The sequence below is a fragment of the Dipodomys spectabilis genome, unplaced genomic scaffold (genome assembly GCF_019054845.1).
Source record: "Dipodomys spectabilis isolate Male_0828 unplaced genomic scaffold, ASM1905484v1 ptg000294l, whole genome shotgun sequence".
Classification (NCBI taxonomy): Eukaryota; Metazoa; Chordata; class Mammalia; order Rodentia; family Heteromyidae; genus Dipodomys; species Dipodomys spectabilis.
In genome coordinates this window covers 1370477-1389738 of record NW_024870971.1, presented here as the reverse complement: position 1 = coordinate 1389738, position 19262 = coordinate 1370477, and positions in this window count along the sequence as shown.

Here is a 19262-nt window from a genome sequence, read left to right as displayed (position 1 = left end):
TGGGCTGACCACAACCGTGTACTAATTAGAGCCTGATACACCCAGTGCCGTCCATAGGACTAGATGGAGAGTGGTCATGTGCCAAACAACTGAGGTCTGGTTATCGAAACTTTCACAGACTGCCATAAGTAGAGGTTCAACTTTCTCCTCAGGTTGAGTAGAGTGTAGCCGTCAAAGCTGGAATCAGTAGCATTCAGGTGAGAAGAACGGGAAGCAGGTATACCCAGTCAACTGGCAGTGCCCTACGGGGACAAGCCTATCTGGCTGCCACGCCTAAATGTTTGCAACAGCGGCAGAGCTCTGCAGGCGCAATTATGCAGCAATGCAAACTACGTACACTTGCCAAAATTCACGGGGTAGAAGAAACCACGAAGGATTTACAAGGAGATGTTCACCAGGGACACCCAGAGGCCTGCTGTCAGGAAGATTCTGAAATTCTTCCTATGAAGCTTGGAAAGCAGTGAAACGCCCCTATGTTGCAATAATTGAGAACCTCATTCTGAGTTTTCTTGGCAGAGGTCATTCGGCTGAACACAACATTGGACTAATTAGAGCCTGATATAACCAGTGCCGTCCATGGGCCTGGATGGACAGTCGTCACGTGCCAAACAACTGAGGACTGGTTCTCCAAATTTTCACAGAGTGCCAAAGTAGAGGTTAAACTTACTCCTCAGGTTGAGTACAGTGTAGCCGTCAAAGCTGGAATCAGTAGCACTCAGGTGAGAAGAACAGCCAGCAGATATACCCAGTCAGCTGGCAGTGTCCTAAGGGGACAAGCCTATCTGGCTGCCAAGACTGAATGTTTGCAACAACGGCAAAGCTCTGCAGGCCCAATTGTGCAGCAATTCAAACCACGTACCCTTGCCAAACTTCACGGGGGTAGAAGAAACCACGGAGGAGTTACAAGGCTATGTTCACCCAGAACACAAAGACGCCTGCCGGCAGTAAGATTCTGGAATTCTTCCTAAGAAGCCTGGACGCAGTGAAATGGTCTTATGTTGCAATAACTCAGAACCTCATTCTGAGTGTTCCGGGCAGAGGTCATTCGGCTGAACACAACCATGGAGTAATTAGCGCCTTATATAACCTGTGCCGTCCACAGGCCAGGATGGTCAGTGGTCGTCTGTCAAACAACTGAGGTCTGGTTCTCCAAACTTTCACAGAGTGCCATAAGTACAGGTTCAACTTACTCCTCAGGTTGAGTAGAGTGTAGCCGTCCAGGCTGGAATCAGTAGCACTCAGGTGAGAAGAACAGGAAGCAGATATACCCAGTCAGCTGGCTCTGTCCTAAAGGGACAAGCCTATCTGACTGCCACGCCTGCATGTTTGCAACCGTGGCAGAGCTCTGAAGGTGCAATTGTGCAGCAATGCAAACTGCGTAACCTTGCCAAACTTCACAGGGGTAGAAGAAACCACGGAGGAGTTACAAGGAGATGTTCACCCGGGACACCCGGAGGCCTGCCGGCAGGAAGATTCTGGAATTCTCCCTAAGTAGCCTGGAAAGCAGTGAAAAGCTGCTATGCTGCAATAACTCAGAGAACCTCATTCTGAGTGTTCCCATCAGAGTTCATTAGGCTGAACACAACCGTGGACTAATTAGAGCCTGGTATAACCATTGCCATTCATAGGCCTGGATGGACAGTGGTCGCGTGCCAAACAACTGAGGTCTGGTTCTCTAAACTTTCACAGAGTGCCATAAGTAGAGGTTCAAGTTACTCTACAGGTTGAGTAGAGTGTAGCCATCAAAGCTGGAATCAGTAGCGCTCAGGTGAGAAGAACGGGAAGCAGATATGCCCAGTCAGCTGGCAGTGTCCTACGGGGACAAGCCTAACTTGCTGCCACACCTGAATGTTTGCAACCTCGGCAGAGCTCTGCAGGTGGAATTGTGCAGGAATAGGAACTGCGTACCCTGGCGAAACTTCATGTAGGTAGAAGAAACCACAGAGGATTTACAAGGAGATGTTCACCCGGGAACTCTGTTGGCCTGCCGGCTGAAAGATTCTGGAATTCTTCCCAAGAAACCTGGAAAGCAGTGAAACGCGCCTACGTTGCAATAACTTAGAACCTCATTCTGAGTTTTCCTGACAGAGGTCTTTGGTCTGAGCACAACTGTAGACTAATTAGAGCCTGATATAACCAGTTACGTCCATAGGCCTGGATGGACAGTTGTCCCGGGCCAAACAAGTGATCTCAGGATCTCCAAATTTTCACAGAGTGCAAAAGTATAGGTTCAACTTACTCCTCAGGTTGAGTAGAGTGTAGCCGTCAAAGATGGAATCAGTAGAACTCAGATGAGAAGAATGGGAAGAAGATATACCCAGTCAGCTGGCAGTGTCCTACAGGGACAAGCCTATCTAGCTGCCACACCTCAATGTTTGAAACCACGGCAGAGCTCTGAAGCCGCAAATGTGCAGCAATTCAAACTGTCTACCCTTGCCAAACTTCACCGGGGTAGAAGAAACCACCGAGGATTTACAAGGAGATGTTCACAGGGAACACTGGAGGCCTGCCGGCAGCAAGATAATGGAATTCATCCTAAGAAGCCTTTAAAGCAGTGAAAGGCCACTATGTTGCAATAACTGAGAAACTCATTCTGAGTGTTCCTGGCAGAGGTCATTCGGCTGAATACAACCATGGACTAACTAGAGCCTGATATACACAGTGCCCTCCATAGGCCTGGATGGACAGTGGTCGTGTGTCAAACAAGTGATCTCAGGTTCTCCAAATTTTCACAGAGTGCCATAAGTAGAGGTTCAACTTTCTCCTTAGGTTGAGTAGAGTGTAGCCGTCAAAGCTGTCATCAGTACCACTCAGGTGAGAAGAATGGGAAGCAGATATTCCCAGTCAGCTGGCAGTGTCCTAAGGCGACAAGCCTATCTGGCTGCCACGCATGAATGTTTGCAACCGCGGCAGAGCTCTGCAGGCGCAATTGTGCAAAAATGCAAACTATGTACCCTTGCCAAACTTCACGGGGTAGAAGAAACCATGAAGGATTTACAAGGAGTTGTTCACCCGGGACAACCAGAGGCCTGCCGCCAGGAAGATTCTGTAAATTTCCTAAGAAGCCTGGAAAGCAGTGAAACGCTGCTATGTTGCAATAACTCAGAACCTCATTCTGAGTGTTCCCGGCAGAGGTCATTCGGCTGAACACAACCGTGGACTAATTAGGGCCTGATATATCCAGTGACGTCCATAGGCCTGGATGGATATTGGTCTCGTGCCAAACATCTGAGGTCTGGTTCTACAAACTTTCACAGAGTGCATAAGTAGAGGTTCAACTTACTACTCAGTTGGAGTAGAGTTTAGCCGCCAAAGCTGGAATCAGTAGCACTCAGGTGAGAAGAACTGGAAGCTGATATACCCAGTTACCTGGCAGTGTCCTAGAGGGACAATCCTATCTGGCTGCCATGCCTGAATGTTTGCCACCATGGCGGAGCTCTGCAGGCTCAATAGTGCAGCAATGTAAACTGCGTACCCTTGCCAAACTTCACGTGTTTAGAAGAAACCACGTAGGATTTAGAAGGAGATGTTCACAAAGGACACCTGTAGGCCTGCCAGCCACAAGATTATGGAATTCTTCCTAAAACCTGGAAAGCAGTGAAACGCCCCTATGTTGCAATAACTGAGAACCTCATTCTGAGTGTTCTTGGCAGAGGTCATTCGGCTGAAAACAACCTTGGACTAATTAGAGCCTGATATAGCCAGTGCCGTCCATGGGCCTGCATGGACAATCGTCACGTGCCAAACGACTGAGGTCTGGTTCTCCAAATTTTCAGAGTGCCATAAGTAGAGGTTCAATTTACTCCTCAGGTTGAGTAGGGTGTAGCCGTCAAAGCTGGAATCAGTAGCACTCAGGTGAGAATAACAGCAAGCAGATATACCAGTCAGCTGGCAGTGTCCTACTGGGACAAGCCTATCTGGCTGCCAAGCCTGAATATTTGCAACAGCGGCAAAGGTTTGCAGGCACAATTGTGCAGCAATTCAAACTGCGTACCCTTGCCAAACTTCATGGTGGTAGAAGAAACCATGGAGAATTTTCAAGGAGATGTTCACCTTGGACACACTGAGGCCTGCCGGCATCAAGATTCTGGAATTCTTCCTAAGAAACCTGGAAAGCACTCAAACGCTCCTATATTGCAATAACTCAGAACCTCATTCTGAGTGCTCCCGGCAGAGGTCATTAGGCTGAACACAACCGTGGACTAATTAGAGCCTGATATATCCAGTGCCGTCCATAGGCTTGGATGGACAGTGGGCGCATGCCAAACAAATTCGGTCTGGTTCTCCAAACTTTCAGAGAGTGCCATAAGTAGAGGTTCAACTTACTCCATAGGTTGAGTAGAGTATAGCCGTCAAATCTGGAATCAGTAAATCTCAGGTGAGAAGAACTGGAAGCAGATATACCCAGTCAGCTGGCAGTGTCCTACATGGACAAGCCAATATGGCTGCTACACCTCAATATTTGCAACCCCGGCAGAGCTCTGCACCCCCAAATGTGCAGCAATGCAAACTGGGTACCCTTGCCAAACTTCACCGGGGTAGAAGAAACCACCGAGGATTTATAAGGAGATGTTCACAGGGAACACCGGAGGCCTGCCGGCAACAAGATAATGGAATTCTTCCTAAGAAGCCTTTAAATTAGTGAAATGCCCCTATGTTGCAATAGCTGAGAAAATCATTCTGAGTGTTCCTGGCAGAGGTCATTCGGCTGAACCCAACCATAGACGAACTAGAGCCTGATATATCCAGTGCCCTCCATAGGACTGGATGGACAGTGGTCACATGCCAAACAAATGAGGTCTGGATATCCAAACTTTCACAGAGTGCCATAAGTACAGGTTCAACTTACTCCTCAGGTTGTGTAGAGTATAGCAGTCAAAGCTGGAATCAGTAGAACTCAGTTGAGAAGAACGGGAAGCAGAGATACTCTGTCAGCTGGCAGTGTCCTACGTGGACAAGCCTATCTGGCTGCCTCTCCTAAATGTTTGCAACCGCGGCAGAGCTCTGCAGGTGCAATTGTGGAATAATGCAAACTGTGTAACCTTGCCAAACTTCACAGGGGTAGAAATAACCACGGAGGATTTACAAGGAGATGTTCATCCGGGACACATTGAGGCCTGCCGGCAGCAATATTCTAGAATACTTCCTAAGAGGCCTGGAAAGCAGTGAAACGCTCCTATGTTGCAATAACTTAGAACCTCATTCTGAGTGTTCTGGGCAGAGGTCATTCAGCTGAACACAGCCGTGAATTAATTAGAGCTTGATATAGCCAGTGCCGTCCATAGGCCTGGATGGACAGTGGTCGTGGCCAAACAAGTGATCTCAGGTTCTCCAGATTTTCACAGAGTGCCATAAGTAGAGGTTCAACTTTCTCCTCAGGTTGAGGAGAGTGTAGGCATCAAACCTGGAAGCAGTAGCCATCAGGTGAGAAGAGCAGGAAGCAGATGTATCCAGTCAGCTAGCAGTGTCCTACGGAGACAAGCCTACCAAGCTGACTAGCCTGCTTGTTTGCAACCGCGGCAGAGCTCTTCAGGCACAATTGTGCTGCAATGCAAACTGCATAGGCTTGCCAAACTTCACGGGGGTAGAAGAAACCACGGAGGATTTACAAGGAGATGTTCACCCGGGGCACCCGGAAGCCTGCCAGCAGCAAGATTCTGGAATAGTTCCTAAAAAGCCAGGAAAGCAATGAAACACACTTATGTTGCAAAAACTGAGAACCTCATTCTGACTGTTCCCGGCATAGGTCATTGGGCTGACCACAACCGTGGACTAATCAGAGCCTGATACAGCCAGTGCCGTCCATAGGACTAGATGGAGAGCGGTCATGTGCCAAACAACTGAGGTCTGGGTATCCAAACTTTCACACAGTGCCATACGTAGAGGTTCAACTTTCTCCTCAGGTTGAGTAGAGTGTAGCCCTCAAAGCTGGAATCAGTAGCACTCAGAGGAGAAGTACGGGAAGCATATATACCTAGCCAGCTGGCTCTGACCTAAGGGGAGAAGCCTATCTGGCTTCCATGCCTGAATGTTTGCAACCACGGCAGAGCTCTGAAGGTGCAATTGTGCAGCAATGCAACTGCGTACCCTTGCCAAACTTCAAGGGGGTGAAGAAACCACGGAGGAGTTACACGGGGATGTTCACCCGGGACACCTGGAGGCCTGCCGGCTGCAAGATTCTGGAATTCTTCCCAAGAAACCTGGAAAGCAGTGAAAAGAGCCTATGTTGCAATAACTTAGGACCTCATTCTGAGTTTTCCTGAAAGAGGTCTTTGGGCTGAACACAACCATGGACTAATTAGAGCCTGATATATCCAGTGCTGTCCATAGGCCTGGATAGACAGTGGTTACGTGCCAAACAACTGAGGTCTGGTTCTCCAAACTTTCACAGAGTGCCAAAAATACAGGTCAATATACTCTTCAGGTTGGGTAGAGTGTAGCAATCAAAGCTGGAATCAGTAGCACTCAGAGGAGAAGTACGGGAAGCAGATATACCCAGTCAGCTGGCACTGTCCTACGGGGACAAGCCTATCTGGCAGCCACGCAAGAATATTTGCAACCGTGGCAGAACTCTGGAGGTGGAATTGTGCAGTAATGCAAACTGTGGACCCTTGCCAAACTTCTTGGGGGTAAAGGAACCACGGAGGATTTACAAGGAGATGTTCACCCGGGACATCCGGAGGCCTCCCATGAACAAGTTTCTGGAATTCTTCCTAACAATCTGGAAAGCAGTGAAATGCTCCTAGGTTGCTATAAGTGAGAACCTCATTCTGAGTGTTCCCAGCAGAGGTCATTCGGCTGAACAAAACTGTGGACTAATTAGAGCCTGATATAACCAGTTACGTCCATAGGCCTGGATGGACAATTGTCCCTTGCCAAACACGTGACCTCAGGTTCTCCAAATTTTCACAGAGTGCAAAAGTATAGGTTCAACTTACTCCTTAGGTTGAGTAGAGTGTAGCCGTCAAAGATGGAATCAGTAGAACTCAGATGAGAAGAACGGGAAGCAGATATAACCAGTCAGCTGGCAGTGTCCTACAGGGACAAGCCTATCTGGCTGCCACACCTCAATATTTGCAACCCCGGCAGAGCTCTGCACCCGCAAATGTGCAGCAATGCAAACTGGGTACCCTTGCCAAACTTCACCGGGGTAGAGGAAACCACCGAGGATTTACAAGGAGATGTTCACAGGGAACACTTGAGGCCTTCCGGCAGCAAGATAATGGAATTCATCCTAAGAAGCCTTTAAAGCAGTGAAACGCCCCTATGTTGCAATAACTGAGAAACTCATTCTGAGTGTTCCTGTCAGAGGTCATTTGGCTGAACACAAAGGTGGACTAACTAGAGCATGATATATACAGTGCCCTCCATAGGCTTGGATGGACAGTGGTCACATGCCAAACAAATGAGGTCTGGATATCCAAACTTTCACAGAGTGCCATAAGTATAGGTTCAAATTACACCTCAGGTTGAGTAGAGTGTAGCCATCAAAACAGGAATCAGTAGAACTCAGTTGAGAAGTACGGGAAGCAGAGATACCCTGTCAGCTGGCAGTGTCCTACGTGGACAAGCCTATCTGGCTGCCTCTCCTAAATGTTTGCAACCACGGCAGAGCTCTGAAGGTGCAATTGTGGAATAATGCAAACTGCGTAACCTTGCCAAACTTCACCGGGGTAGAAAAAACCACGAAGGATTTACAAGGAGATGTTCACCCAGGACACCCAGAGGCCTGCCGGCAGCAAGATTCTAGTACTGTTCCTAAGAGGCCTGGAAAGCAGTGAAACACTCCTATGTTGCAATAACAAAGAACCTCATTCTGAGTGTTCCCAGCAGAGGTTATTCGGCTAAACACAACCATGCAGTAAATAGAGCCAGACATAGCCAGTGCCGTCCATAGGCCTGGATGGAGAGTGGTCGCGTGCCATCCAACTGAGGTCTGGTTCTCCAAACTTTCACAGAGTTCCACAAGTAGAGGTTCAACTTACTCCTCAGGTTGAGTAGAGTATAGCCGTCAAAGCTGGAATCAGTAGCTGTCAGGTGAGAAGAACCGGAAGCAGATATACCCAGTCAGCTGGCAGTGTGCTGCGGGGAAAAGCCTATCTGGCTGCCACGCCTTAATGTTTGCAACCGTGAGATAGCTCTGCATGCGCAGTGCAAACTGCGTACCCTTGCTAAACTTCACGGGTTTAGAAGAAACCACGGAGGATTTAGAAGGAGATGTTCACAAAGGACACCTGGAGGCCTGCCGGCAGCAAGATTCTGGAATTCTTCCTAAAACCTGGAAAGAAGTGAAACGCCCCTATGTTCCAATAACTCAGAACCTCATTCTGAGTGTTCTTGGCAGAGGTCATTCGGCTGAACACAATCTTGGACTAATTAGAGCCTGATATAGCCAGTGCCGTCCATGGGCCTGGATGGACAGTCGTCACGTGCCAAACAACTGAGGTCTGGTTCTCCAAATTTTCAGAGTGCCATATGTAGAGCTTCAACTTACTCCTCAGGTTGAGTAGAGTGTAGCCAAAAAAGCTTGAATCAGTAGCACTCAGGTGAGAATAACAGCAAGCAGATATACCAGTCAGCTGGCAGTGTCCTACGGGGACAAGCCTATCTGGCTGCCAAGCATGAATGTTTGCAACAGCGGCAAAGCTCTGCAGGCCCAATTGTGCAGCAATTCAAACTGCGTACCCTTCCCAAACAACTTCGGGGTAGAAAAACCACGGAGGATTTTCAAGGAGATGCTCACCCGGGACAACCGGAAGCCTCACATGAGCAAGATTCTGGAATTCTTCCTAAGAAATCTGGAAAGCACTCAAACGCTCTTATATTGCAATAACTCAGAACCTAATTCTGAGTGCTCCCGGCAGAGGTCATTAGGCTGAACACAACCGTGGACTAATTAGAGCCTGATATATCCAGTGCCGTCCATAGGCTTGGATGGACAGTGGGCGCATGCCAAACAAATGAAGTCTGGTTCTCCAAACTTTCAGAGAGTGCCATAAGTAGACGTTCAACTTACTCCACAGATTGAGTAGAGTATAGCTGTCAAATCTGGAATCAGTAAATCTCATGTGAGAAGAACGGGAAGCAGATATACCCAGTCAGCTGGCAGTGTCCTATAGGGACAAGCCTATCTGGCTGCCACACCTCAATATTTGCAACCCCGGCAGAGCTCTGCAGCCTCAAATGTGCAGCAATGCAAACTGGGTACCCTTGCCAAACTTCACCGGGGTAGAAGACACCACCAAGGATTTACAAGATGTTCACAGGGAACACCGGAGGCCTGCCGGTAGCAAATTAATGGAATTCTTCCTAAGAAGCCTTTAAAGTAGTGAAACGCCCCTATTTTGCAATAACTGAGAAAATCATTCTGAATGTTCCTGGCAGAGGTCATTCGGCTGAACACAACCATAGACGAACTAGAGCCTGATATATCCAGTGCCCTCCATAGGACTGGATGGACAGTGGTCACATGCCAAACAAATGAGGTCTGGATATCCAAACTTTCACAGAGTGCCATAAGTACAGGTTCAACTTACTCCTCAGGTTGTGTAGAGTGTAGCAGTCAAAGCTGGAATCAGTAGAACTCAGTTTAGAAGAACGGGAAGCAGAGATACCCTGTCAGCTGGCAGTGTCCTACGTGGACAAGCCTATCTGGCTGCCTCTCCTAAATGTTTGCAAAGGCGGCAGAGCTCTGCAGGTGCAATTGTGGAATAATGCAAACTGCGTAGGCTTGCCAAACTTCACGGGGGTAGAAGAAACCACGGAGGATTTACAAGGAGATGTTCACCCGGGACACCCGGAAGCCTGCCAGCAGCAAGATTCTGGAATAGTTCCTAAAAAGCCAGGAAAGCAATGAAACACACTTATGTTGCAAAAACTGAGAACCTCATTCTGACTGTTCCCCTCATAGGTCATTGGGCTGACCACAACCGTGGACTAATCAGAGCCTGATACAGCCAGTGCCGTCCATAAGACTAGATGGAGAGCGGTCATGTGCCAAACAACTGAGGTCTGGTTAGCCAAACTTTCACAGAGTGCCATACATAGAGGTTCAACTTTCTCCTCAGGTTGAGTAGAGTGTAGCCCTCAAAGCTGGAATCAATAGCACTCAGGTGAGAAGAACGGGAAGCAGATATACCCAGTCTACTGTCAGTGCCCTACGGGGACAAGCCGATCTGGCTGCCATTCCTGAATGTTTGCAACAGCGGCAGAGCTCTGCACCCGCAATTGTGTAGCAATGCAAACAACATACCCTTGCCAAACTTCACGGGGTTGAAGAAACCGCAAAGGATTTACATGGAGATGTTCACAGGGGACACCCAGAGGCCTGCTGTCAGGAAGATTCTGAAATTCTTCCTAAGAATCCTGGAAAGCAGTGAAATGCTTCTATGTTGCAATAACTTAGAACCTCATTCTGAGTGTTCCCGGCAGAGGTTATTCGCCTAAACACAACCATGGAGTAAATAGAGCCTGATATAGCCAGTGCCGTATATAGGCCTGGATGGACAGTGGTCGCATGTCAAACAACTGAGGTCTGGTTCTACAAACTTTCACAATGTGCCATAAATAGATGTTCAACTTACTCCTCACGTTGAGTAGAGTGTAGTCGCCAAAGCTGGAATCAGTAGCACTCAGGTGAGAAGAACCGGAAGCAGATATACCCAGTCAGCTGCCAGTGTCCTAGAGGGACAAACCTATCTGGCTGCCACACCTGAGTGTTTACCACCTTGGCGGAGCTCTGCAGGCGCAATAGTGCAGCAATCCAAACTGCGTACCCTTGCCAAACTTCACGGATTTAGAATAAACCACGGAGGATTGACAAGGAGATGTTCACCCAGGACACCTGGAGGGCTGCCGGCAACAAGATTCTGGAATTCTTCCTAAAACCGGGAAAGCAGTGAAACGCTCCTATGTTGCAATAACTGAGAACCTCATTCTGAGTATTCTTGGCAGAGGTCATTCGGCTGAACACAACCTTGCACTAATTAGAGCCTGATATAGCCAGTGCCGTCCATGGGCCTGGATGGACAGTCGTCACGTGCCAAACAACTGAGGTCTGGTTCTCCAAATTTTCAGAGTGCCATATGTGGAGGTTAAACTTACTCCTCAGGTTGAGTAGAGTTTAGCCGTCAAAGCTGGAATCAGGAGCCCTCAGGTGAGAAGAACAGCAAGCAGATATACCCAGTCAGCTGGCAGTCTCCTATGGGGACAAGCATATCTGGCTGCCAAACCTGAATGTTTGCAACAGCGGCGAAGCTCTGCAGGCCCAATTGTGCAGCAATTCAAACCGCTTACCCTTGCCAAAATTCACGGGGGTAGAAGAAACCATGGAGGTGTTACAAGGGTATGTTCACCCAGAACACCCAGAGGCCTGTCGGCAGCAAGATTCTGGAATTCTTCCTAAGAAGCCTGGGACGCAGTGAAACGGTCTTATGTTGCAATAATTCAGAACATCATTCTAAGTGTTCCCGGCAGAGGTCATTCGGCTTAACCCAACCATGGACTAATTAGAGCCTTATATATTCTGTGCCGGCCATAGTCCTGGATGGGCAGTGGTCGTGTGCCAAACAACTGAGATCTGGTTCTCCAAACTTTCACAGAGTGCCATAAGTAGAGGTTCAACTTACTCCTCAGGTTGAGTAGAGTGTAGCAGTCAAAGCTGGAATCAGTAGCACTCAGGTGAGAAGAACAGGAATCAGATATACCCAGTCAGCTGGCTCTGACCTAAGGGGACAAGCCTATCTGGCTGCCACGCCTGAATGTTTGCAACCGCGGCAGAGCTCTGAAAGTGCAATTGGGCAACAATGCAACTCCGTAACCTGGCCAAACTTCACGGGGGTAGGAGAAACCACGGAGGAGTTACAAGGAGATGTTCACCCGGGACACCCGGAGGGCTGCCGGCAGCAAGATTCTGGAATTCTTCCCAAGAAACCTGGAAAGCAGTGAAACGCCCCTACATTGCAATAACTTAGAACCTCATTCTGAGTTTTCCTGACTTTGGGCTGAACACAACCGTGGACTAATTAGAGCCTGATATATCCAGTGCTGTCCATAGGCCTGGATAGAGAGTGGTCACGTGCCAAACAACTGAAGTCTGGTTCTCCAAACTTTCACAGAGTGCCAAAAATACAGGTCAATATTCTCTTCAGGTTGAGTAGAGTGTAGCAATCAAAGCTGGAATAAATAGCACTCAGGAGAGAAGTACGGGAAGCAGATATACCCAGTCAGCTGTCACTGTCCTACGGGGATAAGCCTATCTGGCAGTCACGCATGCATGAATATTTGCAACTGCGGCAGAACTCTGCAAGTGGAATTGTGCAGTAATGCAAACTGTGCACCCTTGCCAAAGTTCTTGGGGGTAGAATAAACCATGGAGGATTTACAAGGAGTTGTTCACCCGGGACATCCGGAGGCCTCCCATGAGCAAGATTCTGGAATTCTTCCTAACAATCTGGAAAGCAGTGAAATGCTCCTAAGTAGCTATAACTCGGAACCTCATTCTGAGTGTTCCCAGCAGAGGTCATTCGGCTGAACACAACTGTGGACTAATTAGAGCCTGATATAACCAGTTATGTCCATAGGCATGGATGGACAATTGTCCCGTGCCAAACAAGTGATCTTAGGTTCTCCAAATTTTCACAGAGTGCAAAAGTATAGGTTCAACTTACTCCTCAGGTTGAGTAGAGTGTAGCTGTCAAAGATAGAATCAGTAGAACTCAGATGAGAAGAACGGGAAGCAGATATACCCTGTCAGCTGGCAGTGTCCTACAGGGACAAGCCTATCTGGCTGCCATGCCTGAATGTTTGCAACCCTGGCAGAGCTCTGCAGGTGCAATTATGGAGTAATGCAAACTGAGCACCCTTGCCAAACTTCACAGGGGTAGAAGAAACCACGGAGGATTTACAAGGAGATGTTCACTCGGGACACCCGGAGGCCTGCCAGCAGCAAGATTCTAGTATTCTTCCTAAGAGGCCTGGAAAGCAGTGAAACGCTCCTATGTTGCAATAACTGAGAACCTAATTCTGAGAGTTCCGGGCAGAGGTCATTCGGCTGAACACAATTGTGGACTAATTAGAGCCTGATATAACGAGTTACGTCTATAGGCCTGGATGGACGATTGTCCCGTGCCAAACAAGTGATCTCAGGTTCACCAAATTTTCACAGCGTGCAAAAGTATAGGTTCAACTTACTCCTCAGGTTTAGTAGAGTGTAGCTGTCAAAAGTGGAATCAGTAGAACTCAGATGAGAAGAACGGGAAGCAGATATACCCTGTCAGCTGGCAGTGTTCTACGGAGACAAGCCTATCTGGCTGCCACGCCTGAATGATTGCAAACCTGGCAGAGCTCTGCAGGTGCAATTATGGAGTAATGCAAACTGAGCACCCTTGCCATACTTCATGGGGGTAGAAGAAACCACGGAGGATTTACAAGGAGATGTTCACCCTGGACACCTGGAGGCCTGCCGGCAGCAAGATTCTAGTATTCTTCCTAAGAGGCCTTGAATGCAGTGAAACGCTCCTATGTTGCAATCACTCAGAACCTCATTCTGAGTGTTCCGGGCAGAGATCATTCGGCTGAACACAACTGTGAATTAATTAGAGCCTGATATATCCGGTGCTCTCCATAGGCCTGGATGGACATTGGTCATGTGCCAAACAAGTGATCTCAGGTTCTCCAAATTTTCACAGAGTGCCATAAGTAGAGGTTCAACTTTCTCCTCAGGTTGAGTAGAGTCTAGCCATCAAAGCTGGAATCAGTAGCACTCAGGTGAGAAGAACGGGAAGAAGATATTCCCAGTCAGCTGGCAGTGCCCTACGGGGACAAGCCTATCTGGCTGCCCCGCATGAATATTTGCAACCACAGCAGAGCTCTGCCGGCGCAATTGTGCAGCAATGCAAATTGTGTACCCTTGCCAAACTTCACGGGGTAGAAGAATCCACGAAGGATTTACAAGGAGTTATTCAACCGGGACACCCAGAGGCTGGCCGTCAGGAAGTTTCTGAAAATCTTCTTAAGAAGCTTGGAAAGCAGTGAAATGCTCCTATGTTGCAATAACATAGAACCTCATTCTGAGTGTTCCCGGCAGAGGTTATTTGGCTAAACACAACCATGGAGTAAAGAGAGCCAGATATAGCCAGTGCCGTCCATATGCCTGGACAGACAGTGGTGGCGTGCCAAGCAACTGAGGTCTGGTTCTCCAAACTTTCACAGAGTTCAACAACTAGATGTTCAACATACTCCTCAGGTTGAGTAGAGTGTAGCAGTCAAAGCTGGAATCAGTAGCTGTCAGGTGCGAAGAACGGGAAGCAGATATACCCAGTCAGCTGGCAGTGTCCTGTGGGGATAAGCCTATCTGGCTGCCATGTCTGAAAGTTTGCAACCACGGCAGACCTCTGCAGGCGCAATTGTGCAGCAGTGCAAACTGCATAGTCTTGCCACACTTCCTGGGGGTAGAAGAAACTATGAAGTATTTACAAGGCGATGTTCACGCAGGACACACGGAGGCCTGCTGGCAGCAAGATTCTGGAATGCTTCCTAAGAAGCCTGGAAAGCAGTGAAATGCTCCTATGTGGCAATAACTCAGAAACTCATTCTGAGTGTTTCCGGCAGAGGTCATTCGGCTGAACACAACCGAGGACTAATTATGGCCTGATATATCCAGTGAGGTCCATAGGCCTGGAAGGACAGTGGTCGCGTGCCAAACAACTGAGGTCTGGTTCTCCAAACTTTTACAGAGTGCCATCAGTAGAGGTTCAACTTACTCCTCAGGTTGTGTAGAGTGTAGCCGTCAAAGCTGGAATGAGTAGCACTCAGGTGAGAAGAACAGCAAGCATATATACCGAGTCAGCTGGCAGTGTCCTGCGGGGACAAGCATATCTGGTTGCCAAGCCTGAATGTTCGGCACCGCAGCAGAGCTCTGCAGGCCCAATTGTGCAGCAATGCAAACTGCTTACCCTTTCCAAACGTCACGAGGGTAGAAGAAACCACGGAGGATTTACAAGAGGATGTTCACCAGCGACACTGAGGCCAGCCGGCAGCAAGATTCTGGAATCTTCCTAAGAAATTTGGAAAGCAGTGAAATGCTAATATGTTACATGAACTCAGAACCTCATTCTGAGTCTTCCCGGCAGAGGTCATTCGGCTGAACACAACCTTGGACTAATTAGAGACTGATATAGCCAGTGCCGTCCATAGGCCTGGATGGACAGTGGGCGCATGCCAAACAAATGAGGTCTGGTTCTCCAAACTTTCAGAGAGTGCCATGAGTAGAGGTTCAACTAACTCCACAGGTTGTGTAGAGTATAGCCGTCAAAATTGGAATCAGTAAAACTAAGGTGAGAAGAACAGGAAGAAGATATACCCAGTCAGCTGGCTGTGTCCTACAGGGACAAGACTATCTGGCTGCTACACCTGAATGTTTGCAACCAGGGCAGAGCTGTGCAGCCACAAATGTGCAGCAATGCAAACAGCGTACACTTGCCAAACTTCACCGGGGTAGAAGAAACCACCGAGGATTTACAAGGAGATGTTCACACGGAACACCAGAGGCCTGCCGGCAGCAAGTTAATGGAATTCTTCCTAAGAAGTCTATAAAGCAGTGAAACGCCCTATGTTGCAATAACTGAGAAACTCATTCTGAGTGTTCCTGGCAGAAGTCATTTGGCTGAACACAACCATGGACTAACTAGAACCTGATATATCCAGTGCCCTCCATAGCCCTGGATGGACAGTGGTCACATGCCAAACAAATGAGGTCTGGATATCCAAACTTTCACAGAGTGCCATAAGTAGAGGTTCAACTTACTCCTCAGGTTGAGTAGAGTGTAGCCTTCAAAGTTGGAGTCAGTAGAACTCAGTTGAGAAAAACGGGAAGAAGATATACCCTGTCAGCATGCTGTGTCCTACGGGGACAAGCCTATCTGGCTGCCACGCCTGAATGTTTGCAACCGCAGCAGAGCTCTGCAGGCGCTATTGTGCAGCAATACAACTGGGTATGCTTGTCAAAATTCAGGGGGGTAGAAGAAACCACGGAGGATTTTCAAAGAGTTGTTCACCAGTTACACCCGGAGGCCTGCCGGAAGCAAGATTCTGGAATTCTTCCTAAGAAACCTGGAAGCAGTGAAATGCTCCTACGTTGCAATAACTCAGAAACTCATTCTGAGTGTTCCCGGCAGAGTTAATTTGGCTGACCTCAACCGTGGACTAATTAGAGCCTGATATAGCCAGTCCATAGGCCTGGATGGACAGCAGTCGCGTGTCAAACAACTGAGGTATGGTTCTCCAAACTTTCACAGAGTGCCTTCAGTAGAGGTTCAAGTTACTCCTCAGGTTGAGTAGAGTGTAGCCGTCAAAGCTGGAATCAGTAGCACTTAGGTGAGAAGAATGGGAAGCTGATATACCCAGTCAGCATTCAGTGTCCTATGGGGACAAGATTATCTGGTTGCCACTCCTGCATATTTGCAACCATGGCAGAGCTCAGCAGCCCAAATTGTGCAGCAATTCAAACTGCGTACCCTTGTCAAAAATCACGGGTTTAAAAGAAACCACGGAGGATTTAGAAGGAGATGTTTACCGGGGAGACCCGGAGGCCTCCAGGCAGCAAGATTCTGAAATTCTTCCTAAGAAGCCTGGAAAGCAGTGAAACACTCCTATGTTGCAATAACTCGGAATCTCATTCTGAGTGTTCCCGGCAGAGGTCATTCTGCTGAACACAACCATGGACTAATTAGAGACTGATATAGCAGGTGCCGTCCATAGGCCTGGATGGACAGTGATCGCTTGCCAACAACTGAGGTCTGGTTCTAGAAACTTTCACAGAGTGATATAAGTAGAAGTGCAACTTACTCAACAGGTTGAGTAGAGTGTAGCCATCAAAGCTGGGATGAGTAGCACTAAGGTGAGAAGAACTGGAAGCAGATATACCCAGTCAGTTGGCAGTGTCCTAGGCGGACAAGCCTATCTGGCTGCCACGCGTGAATGTTTGCAACCGCAGCAGAGCTCTGGAGGCGCAATTGTGCAGCAATGCAAACGGCATAACCTTGCCAAACTTCACGGGGGTAGAAGAAACCTCAGAGGATTTAGAAGGAGATGTTCACCAGGAACACCCGGAATTCCTTCCGTCAGTAAGATTATGGAATTCTTCCCAAGAAGGCTGGAAAGCAGTGAAATGCTCCTAAGTTGCAATAACTGAGAACCTCATAATGAGTGTTCCTGGCAGCGGTCATTCGGCTGAACACAACCATGCACTAATTAGAGCCTGATTTAGACAGTGCCATCCATAGGCCTGGATGGACAATGGTCGCGTGCCAAACAACTGAGGTCTGGTTCTCCAAACTTTCACAGAGAGCCTTCAGTAGAGGTTCAACTTACTCCTCAGGTTGAGTAGAGTGTAGCCGTCAAAGCTGGAATCAGTAGTACTCAGGTGAGAAGAACGGGAAACTGATATACCCAGTCAGCTGTCAGTGTCCTACGGGGACAAGCCTATCTGGCTGACACGCCTGAATATTTGCAACCCGGGCAAAGCTCTGCAGGCACAAATGTGCAGCAATGCAAACTGCGAACCCTTGCAAAACTTCACGGGGGTAGAAAAAACCACGGAGGAGTTGCAAGGAGATTTTCACACCGGACAACAGGAGGCCTGTCTGCAAGAAGATTCTGGAAATCTTTCTAAGAAGCCTGGAATGCAGTGAAACGTTCCTATATTGCAATACCTCAGAACCTCATTCTGAGTGTGCCCCACAGAAGCCATTACGCTGAACACAATGGTGGAATAATTAGAGCCTGATATGGCCAGTGCCGTCCATAGGCCTGGATGGACAGTGGTGGCGTGCCAAAAAACTGATGTCTGGTTCTCCAAACTTCCACAGAGTGCCATAAGTAGACGTTCAACTTACTCCTCCGGTGGAGAAGAGTGTAGCCGACAAAGCTGGAATCAGTAGCACTTAGGAGAGAAGAACGGGAAGCAGATATACCCAGTCAGCTGGCAGTATCCTCCGGGGACGAGCCTATCTGGCTGCCACGCCTGAATGTTTGCAACAGCGGCAGAGCTCTGTAGGCGCAATTGTGCCCCAAGGCAATCTTCGTACCCTTGCCAAATTTCACGGGGATAGAAGAAACCACGGAGGGTTTACAAGGAAGTGTTCACGAGGGACACCCTGAGGCCTGCCGGCAGCAAGATTCTGGAATTCTTGCTAAGAAGCCTGGAAAGCAGTGAAAAGCTCCTTTGTTGCAATAACTCGGAATATCATTCTGGGTGTTCCCGGCAGAGGTCATTCGGCTGAACACAACAGTGGACTAATTAGCGCCTGATATGGCCAGTGCCGTGCATAGGCTTGGATGGACAGTGCTCGCGTGTCAAACAACTGAAGCCTGGTTCTCCAAACTTTCCCAGAGTGCCTTCAGTAGAGGTTCAACTTACTCCTCAGGTTGAGTAGAGTGTAGCCGTCAAAGCTGGAATCAGTAGCACTCAGGTGAGAAGAACGGGAAGCAGATATACCCAGTCAGCTGTCAGTGTCCTAAGGGGACAAGCAGATCTGGCTGCCACGCCTGAATGTTTGCAACCGCGGCAGAGCTCTGCAGGCGCAATTTTGCAGCAATGCAAACTGGGTAGCCTTGATAAAAATCTCGGAGGTAGAAGAAACCATGGAGGAGTTACATGGAAATGTTCACCCGGGACACCCGGAGGCCTGCCGGCAGCCAGATTCTGGAATTCTTCCTAAGAAGCCTGGAAAGCAGTGAAACGCTCCTATGTTCCAAAAACTCAGAACCTTATTTTGAGTGTTCCCGGCAGGAAACATTCAGGTGAACACAACCTTGGACTAATTAGAGACTGATATACACAGTGCCATCCATAGGCCTGGATGGACTCTGGTTGGGTGCCAAACAACTGAGGTCTGGTTCTCCAAACTTTCGCAAATTGCCATAAGTAGAGGTTCAACTTACTCCTCAGGTTGAGTAGAGTGTAGCCGTCAAAGGTGGAATAAGTAGCCCTCAGGTGAGAAGATAGGGAAGCAGATATACCCAGTAAGCTCGCAGTGTCCTACGGCCACATGCCTATCTGTCTGCCACACCTGGATGTTTAAAACCGTGGCAGAGCTCTGCAGGCACAATAGTGCAGCACTGCAAACTGGGTAACATTGCCAAACTTCACGGGGGTAGTAGAAACCACGGAGGAGTTACAAAGTGATGTTCACCCGGCCCACCCGGAGGACCGCCATCAGCAAGTTTCTGGAATTCTTCCTAAGAAGCCTGGAAAGCAGTGA